Below are 8,822 nucleotides of genomic sequence, written 5' to 3'. Positions count from 1 at the left end.
GGACCCGGCGGCGCGGGGCCCTCGCCGGGCCGCGCGGCCAGTGCGTCTGGGCAGCAGCCGTGATGGGGCCCGGCGGCCCGGGCCTGGAGGAGGGGACGGACGAGTGAAAGGCTGAGAGAGCGCGGGGCAGAGCGGCTGAGACTGGCGCGGCGATGGAGGCTCACGGAGGGCCGACGAGTAAACCCGCTGGAAGGAGAGTGCGGGCGGCGAGGCGCGTGGGAGCGCGTGGCCCGCTCGGAGTGTGAAATCTCGCGCTCGCGGGTGTCTCCGCCTGCCCGGACCCCGCCCGCTTCTTCCCAGACCCCCTGGCCCCGGCAGGGCCCCGCGGGGCTGGAACGGTGCCCCGCCAGGCCCCATACGCGGCGGCCCGGGGGCACCGCGCTCCCGCCTCGGAGGGTGGAGAAGGGTGCGGCGGCGGGAACCGGGGACGCGGACGGCGATTCCCTGATTTATTTTTCTCATGGTAATTCGTCTTTGTGGTTGGGGCTGCTTATTCACTTTCCGCTCACGTCGTGCGGGAGATCCAGCGCGGAGGGAGGGAGCGGGGGGCGCTCCGGCACAGGGAGGGATGGAGACAGGAGAGGGGACCCGGGACCCGCGCGGGGCGGGAGCCGACAGGGAAGTGGCGGTTGGACCCACCGAGGGAGAAGGCGAGGCTGAGGCGCCCCGGTGGCGCGGAGCCGCCAGCCGGCGGCGGATGGAGGACCGAGCCGGCTCCTCCGCCTGCCGCAAACTTTAAACAACGAGGAGGAGCCACCTGAAGCGCCCTTCTTGCCTCCTCCCCATCCCCCTGTGCCCAGTCTTCGGGTCATCCCGCCCGCCCCGCCTTGTCGGGCTGGAGTGGGCCCCGAGCGGGATGGGGACGGGTAGCCGCGGGTCTACGCCGCCACTCCCGCGACGCTCCCCAGGGTTTACGCCGCGGGGATGAGAGCAGGAGCTGGGAAAAGGCTGCCCACCCTCGGGATGCGCTCCTTCCCGGTCCCGCGCCGGAGCGAACGCAACTGGGGTTGGAGGCTTGGAGGCTAGCCTGTGTCTAGACCCTACCACGATCCTACCTTCTCTGCTTCCAACCCCCATCCTTTTCCTTCAGTCCCTAGCGATTCCAATCTCCTTCCACATTTCAGTCACCCCGCTTCCTATTCTCCCCACCCTCCCAGTTCGGCCTCATTCTGCTCGCTCTGAAAGCGGCGGTGCCTTTCTCAAGCGCCCTCAACGCCTGCCCCTCGGTCCTCCCCACCCCCACTCTCTCTTGTCTTACAGCTTATCCTTTCCTATTGTCCACTCACTTACCCCTCCTCCGACTCCCATTTCTTCCTGACGTGTGTAAAAGTGACCTTTCACCTTTTCTGAGCCTAGACAGGTGACCTTGAGGAAGGGCCAGGGGGGAGCTTGAGTCTGAGAACTGGACCTCACATCTAGGAAGAGGTGGGGGAGGGGGACTGATTAAGAAGCAGTTTGGGAAACCCCACCAGTACCCTGCCCCAAATGTAGACTCCCAACAGAGGACGAAGGGCCATAAAATATCAAAGAGAGAGGGAGTTTGCCACTTGGTCACCCAGAGGACCGTGAGGATTGTTTTAGGGAGACTGCTTAGCAAGAGGGGTTGCCTCCTGCAATGCCAGGTTAGGCATCTCCCCTCCTGGTTTCAGCAGCTGCCAGCACCAGTTCGGGGAGGGAGGGGCAGATCTTCCACCTCTTTTCTCCTTCCAGGGAGTCAGTGCCAGAGCGTTTGTCCTCCGGACCTGACAATAGCCAGCATTATTATCACTTGGACTTCAAACACTTTTTAAGCGCCTACTGTGTGCAATGCAACTGGCTAGGTGCCAGTAGATACAAAGGCATACAGGGCTGAGCCCATGATCAAAGAGACTGCTAAATTCACCAATTTGATCTAAAGAAGACACTTGTGTGTGTGTGTTTGGGAAGGGAGAACATGATGGGGAAATGCACAGGCAGTACAAAATAGCAAGGGCTTGGTGCCAAATGGTGACCTGGGGCTTAGGAGAGGACCGTTTGAAGAAAGCTCCATGACTCAGGTGGGACTGAGAGGGGGGCTTGTTGACTCTGCCCCGCTGCCACCAGCTGCCTGTAAAGGGAGGGGGGAGAAGAGAAGGGAAGGCCATGAAGGGGCTCCCTTTCCACTTCTCCTAGAGCCAGACCAGGAAGGCAAAGAAGCTGAGAGGTCCAGCCCCAGGGCTCTGTGGATTGCCACATCCCTTTTGCGACTGGTGGAATTGCATAGGCTTTTCTGTCTTGGTGTACTCTGCCCAGCTTATTTGAAAGCCACTCTGTTCGTTACTTCTTATTGAGGCTCAAACCTGGAAGATGGCTTAGAGATTGTCCCTGTTCGGGAAGTCACAAACTCCAATGCCTGTAGAGGGCAAGCAGATAACAATGTGCTGATCAGGCTGGACAGAATGGCTGGACAAATAAAATGGTCCAAGCCTAGCCAAAGTGCTGCCTTTGAGCAGCCTGACCCCCTATATTTACAGGTCAAGAACTTAAGATCCTAAGAAACATTATCTCTGTGTGTAGGTGTTATGTCTCCCAGAACCTTGGGTACTATGGTGAGTTCTCTAGATGAGGACTATGGTGAGTTCTCTAGAGGATGAGTTCCTTGAGGTCAGGGAATTATCTGTCTTATATAAATCTGAGCCCTTCATATCCACTGATTCAAGGTTCCAGATGTAGAGCCAGGACTGGAACTCAGATATCTTCCCTTTTCCTTCCCAGCACCCCAGGAACTCAGTGAGTGTAAGCCAGCTTTGTTATCTGGAAAAAAAAAAAAGAGTAGAAAATCCAATCATGACATTTTGCTTCCCCTAATGTGGTAAAACCTTTTTTAGGGGTTAGATGAGAAAAGACTAGAAGCTCACATAGTATGTTCAGGGATCTCAAGGATTATCTGAGTGTGGGTCTAAAAAGGGGAAGGGGAGCCCCAGCAAGGGGGAGAGGGATGGGAGACATTTTTGGAGGATTAGCCTGACAAGGCTGAAGATGAGTAGGTAGAGTGTGTACATTTGGGGAGACGATGCTGTTGGGTCCAATTATTTTGAGCATTGATCATGACACTCTTTGGAAAGAGAGAGAGAATCTTAAGCAGTCTCCTTGCTCAGTGTGGAACCTAACATGGGGCTCGATCTCACAACTCTGGGATCATGACCTGAGCCAAAATCAAGAGTTGGATGCTCAACGGACTGAACTACCCAGGTGCCCGACACTCTTGTTCTTAATCTTGGTAACCCTCTTATGTCCCACAGGGAAAGTCATCAAGGCAGAAACTCAGATGACTACCATATGATCAACCAATTTACTACTTTCATTGAGGACTGAGGAGATAGAATGGGCACAGAGGGCAGGGGACAGATATCTAAAAGTGCATGCTACCATGGAAGCCTTAAGTGATACAGGGCTGAGACCCACACCCTGGCTGCCAGGTGTTCCCCAAGATCCGCAAGTGTTAGCTTAGTCATTGCCGGGGTACAGGGTAGATGAGACCAACAATGGTAGTGAACTCTTGTGTTCACCATTTATCACTAAGCACCTACTGTGTGCCAGGCATTGTGCTGGAAGCTATGGACATAACAATAAACAAGACATGTCTCTAATCTGTATGACTGGTAGAACACAATTACTAGCATTACCTTAACTTCTGTGGTGGAATTCACTGTGAGGTTTTTTTCTTTTCCCTTGGGGTTTGTCTGGGTGATCTGACAGCTAATGTGGAGCTGTATGAAGGACTTGGAGTCCTGGATTTGTGAGGAAGGCTGAGAGGGCTAGGATTCCATCACCTCAGATCTTCCACAGGTTCCTCAGAGTGCTCACTCACTGAGTAGGGCTGAACAACTACCTTGTGCCTGTGGTGTGCACAGAGGCAAAGCCAGGCATCTGAAGATCTGGAGATGAGAACCATAGGGAGGAAGTGCTGGTTATTTCTTCTTCAGGGTCTGAACCCGACTGGGTTGTGGGAGCATCCTTTGCCTCATCCAGTCACCTAGATCACTAGCCTGTCTTCATTGACTGGTGTGTGTGTGTGTGTGTGTGTGTGTGTGTGTGTGTGTGTGTGTGTGTGTTGGAGATAGTTACCTCTAATGAATGGATTTTTTTCACATTCAGATCTTTGCATTTGAGTTCAGATGCCACTAAGTTGATATAAATCTATGACAAAGCTTAACTAACTTGGTCTTAAATGTATGGAAAGAAGCCAAAGCAAGCGGGTTGACTAATGGAGTTTCATCGAATTGAACACACTGAGCCCTTCTTTTACAGCTTGTGTGGGTAACATCTGGATTGCACAGTGCTATACTGTTGTGAACCTCCTTCTCTCTGATTTTTGGTTTGATAACGTGCTTTAGACGGCTTAATGATGGGTAATCTGGAAGGGGATCTTTGCGTATGCCGTTCTCTGTCTCAGATGGAGGATTCTCCCCCAAGATTTTCTTTCTGGAAAGAAAAAAAAGGTCCCTAATAACGGATTTGAAAGCTAGAAAGCAGCAGGGCAAATTCCAGCTGGGAGTAAGGTTCTAAAAGGGAAGCAGGGAGCCGAATGTTCCATGGCTCTGCCACACCACTTTTCCTCCCTTCTGCTCTAGTGTTTTGCTTTAGTGAGCATGAGGGATGAAAACCAAACCTTGCAGAATGCACTCTTTAATCCTGACATCAGTCAGGGGCTCACCAATGAGAGATGACTACACTTGGTAGCTTCAGAATGGAAAAAAAGAAGGTGGCTTCCTTTCCAATTTGCTGCTGGGCACTGTGGGGAAAGCAGGAGGAGGGACCCTTGTGCGGAAGACCAGGCTCCGGAGAGTTTGACCTTGAGTGCACTTCCCAACAGTTGGGCTGTTCATCCTCCTCCAATCTGACTTGAAACAGAAGGACAAGAATTCTGCCGGGCTGTTCCTGAGCAAATGGGAGCTTCATAGGCAATGCTGTGTGTGCTGAGCTGCGCCATGACACTGCCCTCATTGATCTGCCTTAATAAGGATGACTTAATCCGACTTGCACCTGGAACTCGTTTGAATTTGAAGCCTTGTCGATATTATCAGAATATCTTTGCATTTGAACCAAGAATGTCTCTGGCTGGCCCCTTCTGCTATAGGAAGGGCTGGCACTGGAGGATGACTGGTGACCATCTGCTCTGTCAGTCCCCCGAGGATTAAATTGGAGCAGATAGGTTTTAAATTCCCGAAGGAGGAGGCTGGGTTAGAAATGAGGGAGTCTGCCCACCTGAGAGCTTCTGCCAGAGCTAGATTCCCCATCTGTGAAAATGAGGTGGTCAGATGAACCCTAAGACTCTTTCTGGCACTTGAGGTCAGCACTCTTGAATGGAGATTACAGTCACTCCTTGATTTTCCAGGAAAATCTCTTTTTTTGTGGGTCAGTTGTGGAGAATGTTGAGTCTAAGACCAGTTTCTAGTTCCCTCCAGCCCCACTTCTGGTAAGCCACCTGACTGCCAGTATCTTCAGAGAATGTGTTCATTCTCCTTCTAGCCTCTGCCTGAGCCAAACATCATTTGGAAGGTAAAACTGCTACATAGTAGGGGTGTGTGTGTGTGTGTGTGTGTGTGTGTGTGTGTGTGTGTGTGTGTGAATATACTCACAAACATCCATGTACAAACAGATGCAATGCATTGCAAACCTCTGTTAGGGTTTGATCATCCAACATTTTGGATTATCTGCAACTCTGTTCTTTTGCCGGAGTTGATGTAATTCTGTCCCTAGGGAGACAATTTCAGGGCAATGGTGGGTGGGATGGCAATTTAGATCTATCCCTATCTGCCACACCCTGTTGCACCTGAGACAAAACTCCCTCCATACTGCCCTAGTTATTGTCCTGAGGGGGGGCCCCAGAAGCTCCCCTTCAAGGAGCACAAAAGAGCTGCAGTTGGCTCTTAATTATTCAGGGATGGATGGATCCAGTCTGTAAAGCACCCGACCCACGCCTGTTCTTTCCCTTCTTTCGGTGCCTTGGGTAACTCTATACCTGTAGCGAGAAGCTGGGGGAGATCTTATCATTTAATACAAACTTTTGTTTCTAGCAGCTTGTTCCCTCTGCTCCTCTTCCCTGAAGGCTCCTGGGAGAAACCAGGAGCCCTCTGAGAGGCCTCATCCACCTAGAACAGACTGCCTTTAAGGTCTACACATCGCTCTCTTGACCAGGGCGTGTTTCTGCCCAAAAGCAGGACAGAAGAGGAAAATACCACTAGACCAGCTCCAGCTTCTGCAGCGTCAGGTCCCTATAGATTTCCTGGGATCCTGGTTCCCTTCCCCTCTCCTGTTTGTAAAGCTACCTGGACTTGCAGTTTATGGAGTCAGCTGGTAACCTGGGCCCCATCAGGAGCCTGAGTGGAGGGCAGTGCCCTTGTGGCAAAAACTCCCAAATAGCCCAGCTCCAAGGAGCATTTCTGTGAAAGCCCCTCCAGACTGAGGGTCCTTTTCCTGCATAAACCAGGTACCTTGGGGCCACCTGCTCTCTTTCAGCATCTCTCCAGCTTGCAGAGTGTGTCTCTTGATATATGGGGCCCAGTCCGGAGAGCAAGGCTCCAGTGACCTCTGTATTCAGTAGCTTGGCCCAGTTCAACATGAATTCACTGATTTCTGTTAGAATCATCTGGAGAGCTCTGACAAACTATAGATGACCAGCTCCATCCTAGACCTTTAATTAAGTCAAAGTTTCTAAGTGTGGAGCCTGAGCAACTGATACTTTTTTGTACTTCTAACATGCAGCCATAGTTGAGAGCCGCTGACCTAAATCTTCTTTTTTCTGCTCCCCCTGGCCTCACGCCAACGGCATGGCATGCCGAATCTCTTTGCCCTCAGCCCTTCAAAACGGCCAGGTCCTTTCTAGTAGTTACCAGCTACAGCTCCTGGCATTCAGATCATAGCTACTGTTTGTGTCCCTGTGTTCTGAATGTAATGACTTTCTATTATAAGCTGATTGTGGGAGCACACATCTAGTGTAGCTTCTTAGCGGTCATTTCTTCTTAAAAAGCATTTATAAAAGTAACGCATATTCGTTCAATGGTTGTTGCTTTTTTTCTAGATACATATATAACAAAATTGTGGTTGTATTGTTTGTGTCATTTTATAAGCAGCCTTTTTCATTTAAGAACATATTGTGATAATTTCCTCACGTCTGAAGTATTCTTCTCAAATGGGCTTTTAAATGTCCACCAGTACTCCATCATATGGGTGAGCCATGATTTTTTTTAGCAAATCCTCTGGGGGTTGGACATCTAGGATGTAAACCACTTTTTCCTATTATAAATAATGCTGCTGTGAACATCCTTGTATGTAAATCTTTGTGCCTATAGATGATTATTTCAGAACAGATTTCTAGAAGTGGAATATTTATGCTTCTTTTTAACATGGACCATCTAGACAATTTTTGATGGACTTCCTATAGCAATAAAACATTTTCATATTCAGAGCTGGAAAAAATAAACCGTTTTCACTGAACTCCTCTGAGGCTTCAAGCTGGCTGCATCCCCGACCTGAAGGCCAGAATCACCTCCAGGCAAGCTCCAGGTCTCTCCTGCTCCTAACCCAGTGTCTTTAGTTGCTTCTTTCCCCTGCTTAGCTTTTCCTTCTTCACGTCTCCAGTCCAGGAACTATCAGCATTCAGTGCCTTCAAGCTACTGTTTTATAATAACAGCTATTATTTATTGAGCTGTTACTGTGTACCAGACAGTCCGCTAAACTTTGTATACCCATTGTCTTTTTTAATCCTCATGTGCTTTATGTGCATGGATTACTTTTTATCTCCACTTGCCACATGAGGAAACTGAAAGAGAAAACAATTTGCCCAAGGTCACATGGTTAAAAAGTAGTAGAGCTGGGATTTAAATCCAGACCATTGACTTCAGAGCCTAAACTCTTCACTGTGTATATACTTTGTTCCATCCTTGCCCGAGGGTATCAATGTGTTGTTGACAAATGCTCCTCAGCATCCCATGGTCATAGTCTGTGCCTTTCTCCAGCAGAAGAGTGCTTCTCATGTATGAATGGCAAAAGAGTGGCTATTCATCAAGACCCATTTTCCTTTTCCCTTCCTTGATTCTGTTCTCACCCTTCCCTCCAGGTACCCCAGGCCAGAAAGCATTTCTTGCCTCCTCACTGACCAGCTGCCAAGATCCCAGCATGGCTTGCAGCTTAGCAGGTCCAAGTTTGACATATCCCTATTGCAGTTTCTCCACCCAGTCAGGAGAATTTGGATGCTTCTTGTCCAGTATGGCTTATGAAGCTGTCAGGGAGGCATGCTGTAGTAATGATGCGGGGATAGGCAGCCTGACTTCTGCTGGATGTCAAGTACTGTTTAAAGTGGAGGCTCGGGTACGTTTTTTCATTCTTGCCTCTTTCACATGGCCGTTGCCCAAAAGACAGAGAAATAGCAACCGAAACTATCCTTGTGATTTGATTCAGATCATGACCAAGAACTAGGTGGTGATGTGACAGTGCTCAGATGAAAGACACCGCATCAGCCTGGTGTTAATAACAGCCAAAGAAAGAAATTACATGCCCATGGACCTTCCCTAGACTGTAGGAAGTCAGATTTTAAGAAGTCTGGTCTTATGATTAGGGGTTTCCAATTTGAAGATGGTGTGTGGCAGGTGAGCTTCTGAAAAATGAAGCTTCACATTTTTATCCATGAGTTGCATGAAACTGGAGTAAGCAAGCTTATCAAATTTGTTGATGACAAGATTGTGATGGGCAGCTCCTATAAAAGACAGAATAAATATTCAAAATGATCTCAACAGACTGGAATGCTGGGTTTAAACCAACAAGATGAAATTTAACAGGGGCAGATGGAAAGTCACATTTAG

At 49.5% G+C, this 8,822-nt stretch overlaps 1 protein-coding gene across 3 annotated transcripts in view; it reads left to right on the top strand.

Moving 5' to 3' along the window:
- SEMA5B (semaphorin 5B) overlaps nucleotides 1-8,822 on the top strand; it is a 117,535-nt gene that overhangs the window by 604 nt on the left and 108,109 nt on the right. The window lies entirely within an intron of this gene.

This window comes from Suricata suricatta, chromosome 5 (assembly GCF_006229205.1).
Source record: "Suricata suricatta isolate VVHF042 chromosome 5, meerkat_22Aug2017_6uvM2_HiC, whole genome shotgun sequence".
Taxonomy (NCBI): domain Eukaryota; kingdom Metazoa; phylum Chordata; class Mammalia; order Carnivora; family Herpestidae; genus Suricata; species Suricata suricatta.
This window is presented reverse-complemented; position numbering and strand designations above follow the sequence as displayed.